Source organism: Ranitomeya variabilis, chromosome 2 (assembly GCF_051348905.1).
Source record: "Ranitomeya variabilis isolate aRanVar5 chromosome 2, aRanVar5.hap1, whole genome shotgun sequence".
Taxonomy (NCBI): domain Eukaryota; kingdom Metazoa; phylum Chordata; class Amphibia; order Anura; family Dendrobatidae; genus Ranitomeya; species Ranitomeya variabilis.
The window spans coordinates 580029686-580049073 of record NC_135233.1 but is presented as its reverse complement, the minus strand read 5'-3'; positions in this window follow the sequence as shown (position 1 = coordinate 580049073).

Sequence of the window (19388 nt, the reverse complement as noted above, 5' to 3'; positions counted from 1 at the left end):
CGCCGTATCGCCCACATTCTCAACACGGCTGATTATTGGGTGTACACCCTCCTAGATCCTCGCTACCGGGACAACTTACAAAGCCTCATAACACCGTTGAACCGGGAGCGTAAAAATGCGCGAGTACCAAGGCACACTGGTGAATTCCATCATCTTCTCCAGTCCAAGTGAGAGCAGTGCTGCTAGTGCTTTACAAAGCAGATCAGTGCGCCGAGGCAGTGGAGGAAGCTCTGCACACAGAGGGAGCAGAAGCAGTGCCTCAGCACAAGGCAAGACCAGTATGGCCCAACTGTGGCACAGTTTTGTGTGCCTGCCACACATGTCTACACCTTCACAGACGGCTCCAGTCAGTAGGAGGCAACGTTTCCGTCAGATGGTGACAGACTACATGTCTTGCCCTGTTACTGTACTCCCAGACGGCTCTTCCCCCTTCAAATTTTGGGTCTCTAAGCTGGATACATGGCCAGAGCTAAGCCAGTATGCATTGGAGGTGCTGGCTTGCCCTGCTGCTAGTGTATTATCGGAACGCGTCTTTAGTGCTGCAGGTGGTGTACTAACAGACCGCCGCATGCGACTATCCTCCGATAACGTTGACCGGTTTACTTTTCTGAAAATGAACAAGGCCTGGATCTCGCAGGAATTTGCCACTCCTCTTCCAGATTAAATAATTGGTTGGCTACAGTATCCAGGTCTCCTGTTGCGTTCATGTTTCTACCACCTGAACTGTAATCCCTGGGCTCCAATACCGCCAGTAGAGGCTCAGAAGTGCAGGCTGCACAGTCAAAACACATGACCCAGTGTAATTGGGTTTCAGTAACGTCAGCTGATCCCCAGCTGTGTAGCCGGCAATGTGTCCTGTGACCGCCACGCTGACACAACAACTGAAATTTAAGGGAACCTGTCAACCCCGTTTGTTACTGAAAGAGCCACCTTGTGCAACAGTAATGCTGCACAAGGAAAATGTAGCTCTTTTAGTTTAGCTCCTTGCACACGCGGAACTTAACACTTATAAAATGTGTCCCCTGATACCGTGAGACCGTCCCGGAGGTGGGACTTTCCTTTCGTAATAGGACGCAGCACAGCCATCATTCCTATCCCCTTGGTGCTGTGCGCCGCCGCCTCAGCGTTGTTTGAATCTGTCCTGGAGCCAGCGCTGTTATGTTATCCCTTTGCCAGGCCGCGCTGCCCGAGATCCCGCCTCGCAATGTCTTCTGATTTAATCACACTGCGGGCCTGGGATCCATGGGCATGCGCAGTGCATATCTTCACCTCAGCCTCTCACTCATCTCCCTCCGCCTTCTTCAGACTGTGCGCCGTCAGCTGATCCCTAATAGCATGCCATGGCCATGACGCCGCACAGTCTGAAGAAGCCGGAAGGAGGGGAGTGAGAGGAAAAGATATGCACTGTGCATGCCCTTGGATCCCAGGCCCGCAGTGGGATTACACGACACTGCGAGGTGGGATCTCGGGCAGCACGGCCGCACAGGCGCAGCCAGCCTGACACCTAAATGATGTCAGAAGACGGGCAGCACTAAGTGCGCATGGCCAAAGGATAACATAACAGCGCAGGCAACGGGACAGAATCAAACAATGCTGAGGAGGCGGCGCACGGCACCAAGGGGGTAGGAATGACGGCCGCACTGCGTCCCATTACAAAGGAAAGTCCCACCTCCGGGATGGTCTCACGGTATCAGGGGACACATTTTATAAGTGTTTAGTTCTGCGTTTGCAAGGAGCATAATTAAAAGAGCCACCTTTTCCTTTTGCATCCTTAGTGCTGCACGAGATGGCTCTTTCAACTACAAACACCTTGGGGGGGTTAAAGGTTCCCTTTCAACTTGCTCCAATCAGGCTTCGGCTTACACTCTGCTCCTCTTGCTGTCCCTGGGCTTCAACACCGCCAGTTGCTGCCCGAAAGTGCTGTCTGCACAGTCATCAGTCGCTCCTCTGTTATTGGGGTTCATTAATGCCAGCTGCTCCCCTGCTGTGTTGCGGCAATACCTCCAGCCTGCTCCTCCTGCTGTCCCTGGGCTTCAACACCGCCAGTTGCTGCCCGGAAGTGCTGTCTGCACAGTCAACAGTCGCTCCTCTGTTATTGGGGTTCAGTAACGCCAGCTGCTCCCCTGCTGTGTTGCGGCAATACCTCCAGCCTGCTCCTCCTGCTGTCCCTGGGCTTCAACACCGCCAGTTGCTGCCCGGAAGTGCTGTATGCACAGTCAACAGTCGCTCCTCTGTTATTGGGGCTCAGTAACGCCAGCTGCTCCCCTGCTGTGTTGCGGCAATACTTCCAACCTGCTCCTCCTGCTGTCCCTGGGCTTCAACACCGCCAGTTGCTGCCCGGAAGTGCTGTCTGCACAGTCAACAGTCGCTCCTCTGTTATTGGGGTTCAGTAACACCAGCTGCTCCCCTGCTGTGTTGCGGCAATACCTCCAGCCTGCTCCTCCTGCTGTCCCTGGGCTTCAACACCGCCATTTGCTGCCCGGAGGTGCTGTCTGCACAGTCAACAGTCGCTCCTCTGTTATTGGGGTTCAGTAACGCCAGCTGCTCCCCTGCTGTGTTGCGGCAATACCTCCAGCCTGCTCCTCCTGCTGTCCCTGGGCTTCAACACTGCCAGTTGCTGCCCGGAAGTGCTGTCTGCACAGTCAACAGTTGCTCCTCTGTTATTGGGGTTCAGTAATGCCAGCTGCTCCCCTGCTGTGTTGCGGCAATGTGTCCTGCGACCGCCACGCTGACACAACTACTGAAATTTAAGGGAACCTGCCCCCCCCAGGCGTTTGTTACTGAAAGAGCCACCTTGTGCAGCAGTTATGCTGCACAAGGAAAAGGTGCCTCTTTTCGTTGTGCTCCTTGCACACGCTGAACCTAACACTTATGAAATGTGTCCCCTCACACCGTTAAACCGTCCCGTAGGTGGGACTTTCATTTGCAATGTGACGCAGCACAGCCAACATTCCTACCCCCCTGGCGCCGTGCGCCGCCTCCTCAGTGTTGTTTGATTCTGTCACGGAGCCTGCGCTGTTATGTTATCCCTTGGCCATGCACACTTAGCGCTGCCCGCCTTCTGACATCATTTGGTGTCAGGCTGGCTGCGCCTGTGCGGCCGCGCTGCCCGAGATCCCGCCTCGCAATGTCTTCTGATTTAATCACACTGCAGGCCTGGGATCCATGGGCATGCGCATTGCATATCTTCACCTCAGGCTCTCACTCATCTCCCTCCACCTTCTTCAGACTGTGCGCCATCAGCTGATCCCTGATAGCATGCCACGGCCGTGACGCCGCACAGTCTGAAGAAGCCGGAAGGAGGGGAGTGAGAGGCGAGAATATGCACTGTGCATGCCCATGGATCCCAGGCCCACAGTGTGATTACATTAGACGGCACTGCGAGGCGGGAACTCGGGCAGCGCGGCCGCACAAGCGCAGCCAGCCTGACACCAAATGATGTCAGAAGACGGGCAGCGCTAAGTATGCATGGCCAAGGGATAACATAACAGCGCAGGCTCCGTGACAGAATCAAACAATGCTGAGGAGGCGGCGCATGGCGCCAAGGGGGTAGGAATGACAGCTGTGCTGCGTCACATTACAAAGGAAAGTCCCACCTACGGGACGGTTTAACGGTGTGAGGGGACACATTTCATAAGTGTCTAGTTCAGCGTCTGCAAGGAGCATAATTAAAAGAGCCACCTTTTCCTTTTGCAGAATTACTGCTGCATAAGATGGCTCTTTCAGCAACAAACGCCTTGGGGGGGGGTTAAAGATTCCTTTTCAACTTGCTCCACTGCAGGCTTCGGCCTACACTCTGCTCCTCCTGTTGACCCTTTGCTCTAACACTGCCAGTTAGTGCTCGGAAGTGCTGGCTGCACAGAGAAAAACACCCGCCAATGTGCCAGTGGGGTTCAGTAACGCCAGCTGTTCCCCTGCTGTGTAGCCGGCAACGTGTCTTGCAAACGCCACGCAGACACTACGCTGCCTCCAGTGCAGGCTTCGGCCTACACTCTGCTCCTCCTTGATTCCCTGGGCTCTAACACCGCCAGTTGGTGCCCGGAAGTGCTAGCTGCACAGAGAAAAACACTCACCAATGTGTCAGTGGGGTTCAGTAACGCCAGCTGTTCCCCTGCTGTGTAGCAGGCAATGTGTCCTGCAAACGCCACGCAGACACTACGCTGCCTCCAGTGCAGGCTTCGGCCTACACTCTGCTCCTCCTTGATTCCCTGGGCTCTAACACCACCAGTTGGTGCTCGGAAGTGCTGGCTGCACAGAGAAAAACACCTGCCAATGGGTCAGTGGGGTTCAGTAATGCCAGCTGTTCCCCTGCTGTGTAGCCGGCAACGTGTCCTGCAAACGCCATGCAGACACAAAGCTGCCTCCAGTGCAGGCTTCGGCCTACACTCTGCTCCTCCTTGATTCCCTGGGCTCTAACATCGCCAGTTGGTGCTCGGAATTGCTGGCTGCACAGAGAAAAACACCCACCAATGTGTCAGTGGGGTTCAGTAACGCCAGCTGTTCCCCTGCTGTGTAGCCGGCAACGTGTCCTGCAATCGCCACGCAGACACAAAGCTGCCTCCAGTGCGGGCTTCAGCCTACACTCTGCTCCTCCTTGATTCCCTGGGCTCTAACACCGCCAGTTGGTGCCCGGAAGTGCTAGCTGCACAGAGAAAAACACTCACCAATGTGTCAGTGGGGTTCAGTAACGCCAGCTGTTCCCCTGCTGTGTAGCAGGCAATGTGTCCTGCAAACGCCACGCAGACACAAAGCTGCCTCCAGTGCAGGCTTTGGCCTACACTCTGCTCCTCCTTGATTCCCTGGGCTCTAACACCGCCAGTTGGTGCTCGGAAGTGCTAGCTGCACAGAGAAAAACACCCGCCAATGTGTCAGTGGGGTTCAGTAACGCCAGCTGTTCCCATGCTGTGTAGCAGGCAACGTGTCCTGCAAACGCCACGCAGACACAACAGACACTAAGCTGCCTCCAGTGCAGGCTTCGGCCTACACTCTGCTTTCCCTGCTGACCCTTTGCTCCAACACCGCTAGTTGGGGCTCTAGGACGACAATCTTGAATAGGTCCCCATCCTGGTTCCAGTACCGTCAGCTGGTTCCGGGCAGAGCCTTTGGCTTAGGTGCCTCCTTCTGGGTATCCGAGTTCCACCAATGTCAGGTGGTCCTTGGTAGTGCTTTCTGGCACGGGTACCTCCTGCTTAGTAACCGGGTTCCAGTAACGTCAGCTGGTCCTCGGTAGTTCCATTGGCTCTTGGACCTTCGGCTACCCATCTGGGTTCCAGTACAGTCGGCTGGTTCTCGGCAGTTTTTTTTGCTCTTGTACCTTCTGCTCCCCATCCTGGTTCAAGTACCATCAGCTGGTTCTGGGCAGAGCCTTTGGGTTAGGTGCCTCCTTCTGGGTATCCGAGTTCCACCAACGTCAGGTGGTCCTTGGTAGTGCTTTCTGGCATGGGTACCTCCTGCTTAGTAACCGGGTTCCAGTAACGTCAGCTGGTCCTCAGTAGTTCCATTGGCTCTTGAACCTTCGGCTACCCATCCGGGTTCCAGTACCGTCAGCTGGTTCTCGGCAGTGTCTTTTGCTCTTGTACCTTCTGATCCCCATCCTGGTTCCAGTACCGTCAGCTGGTTCTGGGCAGAGCCTTTGGCTTAGGTGCCTCCTTCTGGGTATCCGAGTTCCACCAACGTCAGGTGGTCCTTGGTAGTGCTTTCTGGCACGGGTACCTCCTGCTTAGTAACTGGGTTCCAGTAACGTCAGCTGGTCCTCGGTAGTTCCATTGGCTCTTGGACCTTCGGCTACCCATCCGGGTTCCAGTACAGTCGGCTGGTTCTCGGCAGTTTTTTTTGCTCTTGTACCTTCTGCTCCCCATCCTGGTTCAAGTACCGTCAGCTGGTTCTGGGCAGAACCTTTGGGTTAGGTGCCTCCTTCTGGGTATCCGAGTTCCACCAACGTCAGGTGGTCCTTGGTAGTGCTTTCTGGCATGGGTACCTCCTGCTTAGTAACCGGGTTCCAGTAACGTCAGCTGGTCCTCGGTAGTTCCATTGGCTCTTGAACCTTCGGCTACCCATCCGGGTTCCAGTACCGTCAGCTGGTTCTCGGCAGTGTCTTTTGCTCTTGTACCTTCTGATCCCCATCCTGGTTCCAGTACCGTCAGCTGGTTCTGGGCAGAGCCTTTGGCTTAGGTGCCTCCTTCTGGGTATCCGAGTTCCACCAACGTCAGGTGGTCCTTGGTAGTGCTTTCTGGCACGGGTACCTCCTGCTTAGTAACCGGGTTCCAGTAATGTCAGCTGGTCCTCGGTAGTTCCATTGGCTCTTGGACCTTCGGGTAGCCATCCGAGTTCCAGTTCCATCAGCTGGTTCTCTGCATTTTCTCAGCCTTCTTGAACCTTCTGCTACATTTCCAAGTTCAAGACCCTAAAGACGACGACCCAGAAGACCGAGAAGCAGAAGAACAAGAGGCTGCAGAACAAAGAGCAGAAGAACATTAAGCATAAGACTAAACATCAGAGCAAAAGATATTATCTAAATTATAAGCAGAAGAAGACTAAGCAGTGTATGGGGGTGAGTCCGTTCCTCCTCGTGGTGCCCCTGGAAAAAGCCTGCTGCTGCAGGCCTAACTGAACGCGGACAAATCCTGTTGTAACTCTTTTGTGACAGGCAGAACGAAAGGTGTAATCTTCAAACTGTTATACATAACAACGACAGGAATGCCTGTCACAAATAAGAATATGATGAAGAAGTAGAATATGAAGAAGAATAATAGTTTAATAAAAAGAATATGAAGAATGTAACAAAAAAAAATAATAGGTAGAAGATGAAGAAGAAGATGAATAAGGTGAAGAAGAAGTTGATGTCAAAAATGCTGCTGCTGAGGATGATGAAGAAAGTGTCGGAGAAGTAAAAGAGAAGGTGAAGGGCATGGAAGTAGTGAAACATCAATATCTGACAAAATAAAAAAAATATTAACATTGTCAATATCTTTGTAACTCCGAACGTCTTAAAAAAAAAAATTAAAATTCCTGCTATTCTATTTGATTGGGCTAAACCTCTATGCCTTTAATGTCTCCGCCACCTCCCCCAATACATCCTACATTATTCTTAGTTGTTTTCCTTCATGTAGAATGAACCTACAAGGAAAGAAAGGGTTTATTTTAATTCCGATATTTTGGTCCCATTGACTTGCATTGGTATCGGGTATCGGTATCGGCGATATCAGATATTTTTGGAATATCGGCCGATCCAATCCGATACCGATACTTTCCGATATCGGAAGGTATCGCTCAACACTAATAAGGGCCAATTGAGAGAGGACAGTGGTGGATACATGCTTTTCTGTTTTTGGAGTGTTTGAGTTAGAACTGAATGACAAGAAGCAGGCATGGAATTTGCTATCAAATTTCACCTTGTTCATAAACTTGACCAGCTTTCCGGAGAGCATCAACTATCCCATTATGACACTTCACTTAACAAAAAAAAATAGAGTTTGGCAAACCTACTGATTGGCTCCGGCCCCCTGAACACCAGGTATTTCTCACTCTGTCATCTGCATTACAGCGTGAGAAACACTGGTGGCTCTGATCTGTGATAAAATTATTACCACCAGTCACAGATGACAGCGTGAGCCCGTAGCTATTATCAGCTGTCTAATCAGCGGTAATGATTTTACCACCAATCAGAAGCAGTGATTGCTGCACTGCTATGGACATGACAGTGTGGCAAATACTGGATGTGCGGGTCCTCCTCTAAAGTGAATGGGGTCTGGGTACTATTCAGGGACCTGTCAGGGAGAGACTTGGTGAGCGAGAGCTAATAACCCGGGCTCCTGCAATTTCCCTAAGACTAGGGAAATCCTGACTGACCCTCTACCTGAAGTTTACACTGATGGTGTGCATGTTCAGGCTTCGAACCTCACCCTAACTCCTGAGCTCAGCCCTAGGCTGAAACCTCAACCCACCACCCAGTGAAGAGGTAATACTTAAATACCCACAGTTAGCACAGACAAGGATAAAGGAAAATATACACAACGCCGCAGACACTCAGGAATACACTATAAATGTGCAGGGCAAAATAAACACAAATATAGGAAGGAGTAAATAAGACGAAGGAACATACACCACCAGCAACGAATCTCCAACCACAAGCTCTCCACTCCAGACCAAGATAACAACGCAAGAAGCTATAATCGGCGACGCCCAATGATCAGGAGAACTATTTAAAGGCCATGGAAATGGCCCAGCTTCCAATCCAAGGATCAGGTAAATTAACCCCGGAACAGCTAGACAAAATCTAGCAGACGCCAATGAGTAAATAGTGGTCAAAAGTGGAATTACCGCTGTCTGTCGGACGACCTGGTCTGAACAGCGTCCGACATGACAGGACCCAAACCCAAACTTTTTTTTAACTGTTAGGCCGAACCCACCGGACCCAAACATCCAGGGGTCCACCCATCTCCAAAGAAGAAGCGTGCTATGCTGATTATTGCCTATGCTCCCATCATAACCTAGCCAAATGACATTACAGATAAGTTCTATGATGAACTTGACACACTTATCTCAGTAATCCCACAGTCAGACAAGACTTTAATGTCAGAATGGGAAAGGACTATCAAAACTGGTAAGAAGTTATTGGGAGACATGGCATTGGCAATTTTAAGCCAATGTTCTGAGCCACAGCTTGGGAAGACTGTTATACCTAATCAAATCGTAGATTGACCACGCAGGTAAAAAAAACTTAGCTGAAGGTTTCAGGATCTTGTGCAGGTATTTCTAGGTCCCACATCCAGGCTATGAATAGCAGACAATCAAATCTTTGGCAATGCCTTTATATAAAGTTCCCACTGATCTAATGGTGTGAGGAAAGCCAAAGGAGACTCCAAAAATGAAAGACCACCAGTAATGAGGCACATCACCCCAAAGCTTAATTTATGCTCACAAAATTCCAATGAATAAAGATAGTAAAAAGCAGTGTCCAGCATTTAATTAAAATGTTGTGTCTATTTCAAACGTACACAATTCATGTTTCACCTTACTGGCTTCATCTGGAATCACTAAAAGATTTTACATAGTGATGCAATATTCACATTCCTACTAAATGGAAAGCAAAAAATGCACAATAAACACACAAAGAGACACATAAAACATAAAGAAAACTCATAAAAGTACACAAAAGTGTATTACAGTATATACTCGAGTATAAGCCGACCCGAGTATAAGCCGACCCCCCTAATTTTGCAACAAAAAACTGGGAAAACTTATTGACTCGAGTATAAGCTTAGGGTGGAAAATGCAGCAGCTACCGGTAAATGTCAAAAATAAAAATAGATACCAATAAAAGTAAACTTAATTGAGACATCAGTAGGTTAAGTGTTTTTGAATATCCATATTGAATCAGGAGCCCCATAAGATGCTCCATACAAAATAGGCCCCATATAATGTTCCATACAGTTCATTATGGCCCCATAAGATGCCCCATATAATGCTCCATGCAGTTCTTTATGGCCCCATAGATGCCCCATATAATGCTCCATGCAGTTCTTTATGGCCCCATAAGATGCCCCATATAATGCTCCATTCAGTTCTTTATTGCCCCATAGATGCCCCATATAATGCTCCATGCAGTTATGTAACCATAGAAGCAAAAAAACACCAGTATACAGGCAGAGATGCTTACCTGTTCAAGGCCTCCAACAATTGCACTAACCAAGGTACAGTGGACCCAAGTTAAGATGGCAAATACACAGGTGCAATAATACAGATAATGCAGCCTGTATACTGGTGTTTTTTTGTTTAGAATAGTGGAGGTCTTTCCTCTTATGGTGTTTTTTTAGATTAGGACTGCCAATATGTAAGGACCCTGAGGGTTTAGGTTCACGTGAGGTTGCTGCAGGTAAGCCCACGGAGCCTATGCAAATCGCAGGGGTGTCACATGTGAAGCGTTGAGCCCCTGAGCTCAGGAAGCAGGGAGCCTGTTTTTACTGTGGTAAAACTGGTCATTTTATTAACATCTGTCCTCTGCTGTCTAAGAAAAACGCAACGGCGGAAAACTTCTAAGCTCAGAGGGTGTGGAGGAGACCAATCTGAGCTTATGTATATCCTCCCTGGTGGTTTCTCAATGCATGCTCCCTGCTAAGGTTTTTATCGCTGGCAGTGAGCTGCCAATTACTGTTTTTGTGGATAGTGGTTCAGCCACAAATCTCATTGATGAGGAGTTTGCGCGCACAGCTGGTTTTAGGATTGAAAAACTGTCTCATCCTATCCACGTGGTCACCATCAATGCTGCTCCTCTCTCTCAGGGGGAGATTACTGAATTTGTGGCTGAGGTGAAACTCCACATTGGAGTTCTACATTCTGAGCGGGTTACATGTAAGGTGCTCAGGAATCTTCCTGCTCAGGTGGTTTTGGGTTTTCCTTGGTTGTCTATGCACAACCCGGTAATTGACTGGAAAACTCAGGACATAATTCAGTGGAGCGAGTTTTGCCAGGAGAATTGCCTGGCCACATGTGTTGCTGCGGTGACTTCAAGCGTTCCGGAGTCACTTCTGGATTTTGTGGATGTGTTCTCTGAGAAGGGTTGTTCAGAGTTGCCGCCACATCGTTCCTATGACTGTTCTATCAGGTTTAAACCAGGGGCCAAATTGCCTAAAGCAAGGATGTTTAACATCTCCGGTCCGGAGAGACAAGTGTTAAAAGATTACATTGCTGAAAGCTTGAGCAAAGGGCACATCAGGCCGTCATCCTCGCCAGTGGCAGCAGGGTTCTTCTTCGTGAAGAAGAAAGATGGCGGATTACGCCCGTGTTTGGATTTCAGGGAGTTGAACCAGATTACGGTTCGTGATCCATACCCTATGCCTCTGATACCAGATTTGTTCAACCAGGTGGCGGGTGCTAAGTGGTTTACCAAGCTTGACCTCAGGGGGGCGTACAACCTCATAAGAGTTTGTCAAGGTGATGAGTGGAAGACAGCTTTTAATACCCCTGAGGGTCATTTTGAAAATTTGGTGATGCCATTTGGGTTGACTAACGCACCTGCAGTGTTCCAACATTTCATCAATGATGTGTTCTCGCATGTTTTGGGGAAATTCGTTATCGTGTACCTAGATGATATTCTCATATATTCTTGCGACCGTGATGCTCATTTAGATCTTGTCTGGCAGGTGTTACAGCTTCTCAGAGAGAATAAGCTGTATGCTAAACTTGAGAAATGTGTATTTTCTGTTCAAGAGTTGCCTTTCTTGGGTTATATTGTGTCTGCTTCTGGTTTTAAAATGGACGCCGCTAAGGTGCAAGCGGTGCTGCATTGGAAACCTGAAAGCACTTCAGCGGTTCCTTGGGTTTTCTAACTACTATAGGAAATTTATCAAGGATTTTTCCATCATTGCTAAACTGCTAACTGACATGACTAAAAAGGGTACCAATTTCTCCGTTTGGCCTGAGGCTGCTGTGCGCGCATATGAATTTCTTAAGAACAGTTTTGTTTCAGCCCCCATTCCTGTGCAGCCAGACGTATCAAAACCTTTTGTTGTGGAAGTCGATGCGTCTGAGGTTGGTGTGGGGGCGGTACTATCACAAGGCTCATCTTTGAGTGATTTGCGTCCATGCGCCTATTTCTCCAAGAAACTGTCGTCCACCGAACGTAACTATGATATCGGCAACAGGGAGTTGTTGGCAATCAAGTTGGCCTTTGAGGAATGGCGACACTTCTTGGAGGGGTCGGCACATCAGGTTACTGTTATTACCGATCATAAGAATCTGCTGTATTTGGAGTCAGCCAAGCGTCTGTCCCCCAGGCAGGCTCGCTGGGCATTGTTTTTCATGCGGTTCAATTTTGTTGTCACTTACAGACCGGGGTCTAAAAACACTAAGGCGGATGCTCTGTCCAGGTGTTTTCCGGGGGGAGAACCTCGGGAAGATCCAGTACCCATCCTCCAAAAGGGTGTTGTGGTTTCGGCTCTCACTACCGAGGTTGAGGCTGAGATTGCCGAGGCTCAGGAGGAGGTACCATCTGAACTTCCCATCAACAAGTCTTTTGTACCGCTTCATCTCCGCTTAAAGGTTTTGGCGGAGCATCATGATGCTGTCCTGGCTGGCCACCCAGGGGTTAGAGGTACCTTGGAGTTGGTGTCACGTCGGTTTTTTGGTGGCCCAAGATCCGACAGGACGTGGTCTCATACGTGTCAGCTTGTACCACGTGCGCTAGGGCTAAGACGCCCCGCTCCCGTCCTGTTGGCACACTACTTCCTCTTGAGGTACCTAGTAAGCTGTGGACGGAAATCTCCATGGATTTCATCACTGATTTGCCCTCATCAGCTGGGAACACGGTGATCTTGGTGATTGTTGATCGGTTTTCTAAAATGTCGCACTTTGTGTCTTTGCCTTCGTTGCCTAACGCTAAGACTCTGGCTCAGGTATTTGTGCAGGAGGTGGTCAGACTTCATGGGGTTCCGTCTGACATCGTGTCTGATAGGGGGTCTCAGTTTGTGGCAAAATTTTGGAAAGCATTTTGCTCACGGCTGGGGATCAAGTTGTCTCATTCTTCGGCGTTTCATCCTCGGTCAAATGGTCAGACGGAGCGTATGAACCAAAATTTGGAACAGTACTTACGCTGCTTTGTCTCTGATAATCAGATAACCTTTCTTCCTTTGGCTGAGTTTGCCATCAATAATCACCGCCAGGAGTCGTCTGGGGAGTCTCCGTTTTTTTGTGTTTACGGGCTACATCCTCAATTTTGTACTTTGAGTCAGAGGGGCTCTTCCGGCGTTCCGGAGGAGGACCAGTTAGGAGCACAATTGTCATCAGTCTGGAGGAGAGTTAAACAGCGCCTGTTGAGTGTGGGTGCTAGGTACAAACGTGTGGCTGACAGTAGGCATGTGCCAGGTCCGGACCTGAGTGTGGATGACTGGGTGTGGTTATCCACAAAAAACATGAGACTCAAAATGCCGTCCCTTAAATTGGGTCCACAGTTTATTGGTCCATTTAGGGTCACCACCGTCATTAACCCAGTAGCGTACCGATTGGAGCTCCCTACGGTGTATAAGATACACAACGTGTTCCACAGGTCTCTTCTGAAGAAGGTGGTGGGTTCTGTGGACACGGCGCCTATGCCACCTCCAGTCTTGGTGGATGGTAATTTGGAATTTGAAGTCTCCAAGGTGGTTGACTCTCGTGTAGTGCGCCGCACTTTACAGTACTTGGTACACTGGCGTGGTTATGGGCCTGAGGAGAGGTCCTGGGTACCAGCCTAGGACATTCAGGAGGATCGGCTGGTCAGGTTTTTTCATCGTCAACATCCAGACAAGCCGGGTCCTATAAGCCGTGAGGGCCCTGGGGTCCCTCGTAGAAGGCGGGGTACTGTCATGTCGGACGCTGTTCACACCAGGTCGTTCGACAGACAGCGGTAATTCCGCTTTTGACCACTATTTGCTCATTGGCGTCGGCTAGATTCTATCTAGCTGTTCCGGGGTTAATTTACCTGATCCTCGGATTGGAAGCTGGGCCATGCCCATTACCTTTAAATAGCTCTCCTGATCATTGGGCGTCGCCGATTATAGCTTCTGTCTTGTGCATTGTTATCTCGGTCTGGAGAAGAGAGCTGGTTGCTGGAGAGTTGTTGCTGGTGGTGTATTTTCCTTTGTCTTATTTACTCCTTCCTATATTTGTATTTATTTTGCCCTGCACATTTATAGTGTATTCCTGAGTGTCTGCGGCGTGGTGTATATTTTCCTTTATCCTTGTCTGTGCTAACTGTGGGTATTGGTGAATTACATCTTCACTGGGTGGTGGGCGGAGGTTTTCAGCCTAGAGTTGAAACAGGAGACAGGGCGAGGGTCGAGGCCTGGACATGCACACCATCAGTGTAAACTCCAGGTAGAGGGTCAGTTAGGATTTCCCTAGTCTGAGGGAAATTGCAGGGGCCCGGGTTATTAGCTCTCGCTCACTTAGTCTCCCCGTGACAATACGGTAGTTATGTCTGAAAAAATCCTAACCTGCAAGACTTCTTGCCACTTTGGTATGATGGCTCCATAGACAAGAAAATATCAGGGTAACCATACCCAGGCTCGTTACGCTATGATGAGCAATATTGGTGTAATAGCCAATACTTGCCAGGGGTTTACCGCGACAGAGGGGCTGGAAGAATGTGGTGCCTAATTTCTCATACTCCTTCATTGAGTAAAAACACTTCACTTTCATATTAAACAGTGCAGGTTTCCACTAGCAGTGCATGGGGTTAATCTGTTCAGTTGATAGGTCCTGGAAGCTTTCCTGCTTTGATGGTCTGAGCCGTTCAGTGGTTCATACAGTGGTTTTGGTGGTGATGGATAGTATCAGCAAGATGTCTTATTTCATTGCTCTATCTGCTTTACCCAACACCAAGACCTTGGCGCAAGCTTTCGTCAGAGAGATTGTAAAATTACATGTGATATCCTACCAATATTGTTTCTGTTGGGGGGGTGCAATTTATTTCCAAGTTTGTTAAGCGTTTTGCGCATATTTGGGGACCCATCTGTCTTTTTCTTCAGCCTTTCATCTACAGTCTAATGGGCAAACTGAACATGTTAACCAAAATATTGAGACTTGCTTAGGTGTTTTAGGTCTGAGAATCAGGAGGATTGGGTTACTTACTTACCTCCAGCTGAATTTTCGGTGAATAACTATTGTCATGAGTCTACTGGTAAGTCCACGTTCCTCAGGGCATACAGATTTCATCTGCATGTTCATCTCTTTTAATAGGAATTGTTCTTCAGGAGTACCTGAAGATGAACGGTTTCCATCCTCTTTTACATCTGTGTGGCAAGGGGGTTTGAATAATTTGAAGAGGATGGAGTCCAAATATAAGTGTTTGGCTAATCGGAGGTGGGTGATTTGGTGTGGTTGTCCTTGAGGAACATTAAGTTGAAGGTTCCTTCTTGGAAACTGGGACCCAGGTTCATCGGTCCTCATAAGATTGTAGCTGTCGTCAATCTTGTAGCATTCCGCCTTGCTTTACCACCCACCTTTAGGATTCATAATAATGTGCTTAACCTTTCTCTACTTAAAAAATAAGTTGAATCCTCTGAACCATTACCACCACCTACATCACCGGACATTGTTGATGGGAATTTGGAGTTTCAGATAGCTAAGATCGTTGATTCTCACTCGGTCGATTCAGTATCTAGTACATTGGAAGGGTTACATTCCTGACAAGAGAATGTGGCTACCAGCATCTGACGTTCATGCTGTCAGGTTGATCCTGTCTTTTCACATGGCACACACTGATAGACACAGTTCTTAGGTTCCGGAGGTCCCTCATAGGTATACCATGACAGAGTGGAGCGAGAAGACCACGGTGTCTGATTTCTCGTACTCCTGCACTGAGTAGCAGCACTTCACCTTCATATTAAACAGTGCAAGTATCTGCTAGCAGCTCAGGGGTTAGTCTGTTCAGTTAAGAGATCCTGGAAGCTTTCCTGCTTTGATGGTCGAGCTGTTCAGTGTTGCTCACTCCCCTGTCCAATATATACTCATCTCTGGCAAGCAGGGATTGCCAGTGTTAGCTTAGTACTGCCTGGTTCTGGAGTTGGAGGTGTTGGTTGATGGGAGGCATTTGGAGTGTTATTCTAAAAACTGTTGCTTGGTGATTTCTATGTGTGTATATCTTAATCCACTCCTATTTAATTTTTCCTCCCTTTACTTCCCAGTGTTCCACTCTTTTGTTTGTGAGTGCATATTTGTCTGATTGGTATTTTCATTTATCCCTGTACATCTTCCCCAATTAGTCTGGTTTGTGTATTCACATACACTGGTACTCCCCACTTCACTGGGTGGGGGAGGAGAAAGATAAGGGTTGATTTTGGAGATCAGTAAGGCACGTAGCCCCAGCGTATTCACCACTAGAAATAATCCGGGGAGCAGGGATAGCTAGTCCCTAGCTTTAGGGATATGGAGGAAGCCCGTAGCTGCAGGATTTCTGGCAACTGTGCTGTGACAATACTGCTGGGCAGCCCCAGTCACAAAACAATCATTCACCCCTTTTTTAATTAAAAAAAAAAATGAACCCAGCATGTTGTAAAGTTATAAATAAAATTTAAAAAAATACCTACTGATCTCAAACTACTTTTCTGTAACACTGTCCTTGTCACTTGCCAATCTCCTTTCTTAAGCTGATAGTTTGACAGCTATTATACCAGACTCCTTCATACAGAGGAACTCTGGGCTCCATTGCAGAGCTTATTTGCCCCTCTTTCCGGTGTCACTACTTCAATGGTGTCTGCATCCTCCAGGTGCATATAAAGTTTAAAAAATAATGATGGCACAGAAAGTTCTCAGCTCCCTGGTCCACCATTTAGCATGTGCCTTTGATTCTCAGTGCAGCAGGCACAATTACATAATTAGATTGCACCTACTGTGCAGAGTCTCAGTCAATATGCTGCATAAAGCAAAGCAGTGCATCAGAGCAATGAGACTTGATGAGTACCTTTTATATATATTTTTTTAATTTTGTCATTCTGTTAATAATTGTGAGGTGGAGACCATTACTATGTGTGAGGGGAGTGTAATCATACTTTGGGGGCAACACGTTGCATTGGGGAAATGTGGAAGCCATCATACTGTGTGAGTAATTGTGAGGGCAATCATACTTTGTTGGAGGACTGAAGGGGAATTTCACAGTGTTGGGGCCACTGTGGGGTCATCATACTGTGTTAGGGTACTTTTTTAGTTCATCATAATGTGTTAGGGGGCAAGGTGGCTGCATCATAATGTATGGAGGACAGAGTAGGGCGCCGTACTGAATCGGTGTCAATGTAGGGAAATTATATTGTGTTGAGGGACTGTGGGGGTCATTATATTGTATTGAGGAGCTGTGGTTAGAATTATTCTGTGTTGGGAGCATATTTTTGGTTCATTATATGTGTTAGGGAACAAGGTGATGGCATCATAGTGTATGGAAAGCATAGGGGGGCATCATAATATGTTTTGGGCATGGTGTGGTCATCATATTGTGCATGTGGGGGGACAGTATTGGGACCTATACCCCTCTCAACCTGTGTTGTGAGACCATCTATTCTGCAAAATAATATATTTTATGAGGGGGAATGTAATTAGGACTTTTGTTATGGGATCCCATGATTTTTCTGTAATCTAATTTTACTTATTTGCTGCTTTCCAGTATTGCAAATTTTTATAACGTGCTCTATTAACTACAGTATAAAATATGGTCTGTGCATTCTATGCTCAGGAAGATGGATTAGAAAAGGAAGCAAAGAAGGAAAAAAAACAAAGCGCTACCTATTATGTGTAATGTCAGGGCTGCTGTCATTAGGTAGCTGGAAAATTTTCAAACAGATAACCCCCCTTGGGATGCCAGAACACTTTGGCAGTCTAGCATAGGCCTCGATTTACTTGATGAATTCGCTGTGACAAGAGAATATAAAGGAGGGCCCCAGTTTGGTATAGAAAAATGGGAAATTATCTGGCAAAGTTGTCAAAGATAATTAACTCTCCTCTTCTGCGAGACTGTGCAACGTGACATCAGGAAGTTGTTTAGAGGAACGTGTCAACTTTCTGATGGTATTTGGTGTTGATCAGATAAGCGCTTTCTTTGTATTGTGCTTTATTGTGTGCAATGATACATTAGCTTCAGGTTTTGTATACCATATATTCCTGCAGATTAGAAATGAAGCATGAATGTGGCGGCCTAGTCTTAACGAAAGAGCAACACACTTAGAAACATTTTATTCTTCACTGTGTCATATATAGAAGTAACTGATACCACCTTGTTGAGCTACATCTGGAAGCCATTCTGAAAAATAATTTCCATATGACACTGAGAAGTGAACATGCTGCATAGAGAATAGCCATTCCACTAGAGGCGGACAAATGCCCATGCATATGAAGGCATCAAATCCCAATCATCAGGTGCAGGGGGTAGCTATAGGGGTTCAGCTCGGGGGGGGCAATGCATATGAGTGGACCCCTAACAAATAGTCCCGATTAAAACTACGGCCCAATTGCTGATCCGTGACTAGTCAAAGATTGCAGCCAGGGGGGTCGCGCTGAACCAATCTGGCTGTTACCTTTTTGTCACGAGCAGCCCTCTGCTGCCCCCTATCATCAAGACAATTACACAATTGACCGACGATTAATGGAGGACGCCGCATGATATTTCCACTACTAGGCCAATTGGGAATGCACAGTGAGTGTATTGTATGTTCTCAATCGATTCCAAAATATGGAATATATATATATATTTCAGTACTGTCACTGCCAACTTCGCAATTACCCAAGTAAGATTAGTAGCTGCCACCATCAATCGTTTATAGGCAGATTGTCATGTCGGACGCTGTTCAGACCAGGTCGTTCGACAGACAGCGGTAATTCTGCTTTTGACCACTATGTGCTCATTGGCGTCGGCTAGATTTTATCTAGCTGGTCCGGGGTTAATTTACCTGATGCTCGGATTGGAAGCTGGGCCATGCCCATTGCCTTTAAATAGTTCTCCTGAACATTGGGCGTCGCCGATTATAGCTTCTGTCTTGTGCATTGTTATCTCGGTCTGGAGTGGTGAGCTAGTAGTTGGAGTATCGTTGCTGGCGGTGTATTTCCCTTTGTCTTATTTACTCCTTCCTATATTTGTATTTATTTGGCCCTGCGCATTTATAGTGTATTCCTGAGTGACTGCGGCGTGGTGTATATTTTCCGTTATCCTTGTCTGTGCTAGCTGTGGGTATTGGTGTATTATCTTTTCACTGGGTGGTGGGCGGTGGTTTCAGCCTAGGGTTGAAACAGGAGACAGGGCGAGGGTCGAGGCCTAGACATGCACACCATCAGTGTAAACTCTAGGTAGAGGGTCAGTCAGGATTTCCCTAGTCTGAGGGAAATTGCAGGGGCCCGGGTTATTAGCTCTTGCCCACCTAGTCTCCCCGTGACACAGATTGGACACCTGACAGGTAGCATATGGCTTTCAGGAGTGTGGTTTACAGAACAAAAGGAACAAAACTATTACATTTTATATTTAATCCAGATAGATAGGCAGTGTTTATAAAATATACAAAAGATTTAACAGAAGGTACAAAACAATACAGCATATACAATTGCATAAAATAAAATGGATTAATAAAAGAAACTTACTAAATCTGACGTCACTGTAATGGCTTCTGAATTATGGAGGCAGGCACTGCAGGAAGAAAACAGACAGAACCACAGTTAGCTTCACCTCCAGGAGCCGACAAGGTACAACATTTGACATTTTCCTTTTATTAGTTCGTAAGTCACTCCCACAAACCTCACCTTGATGACTCCTAACAGGGCTGGTCTTGGGATGTGGCTTCAGTTTCAGAAAACTATGAGATTCCCTGCATTCACAATATTTTTGCTCCTGAAGATCACAGGCATTAAACATTGCCATCATACTTTTTATCATATTA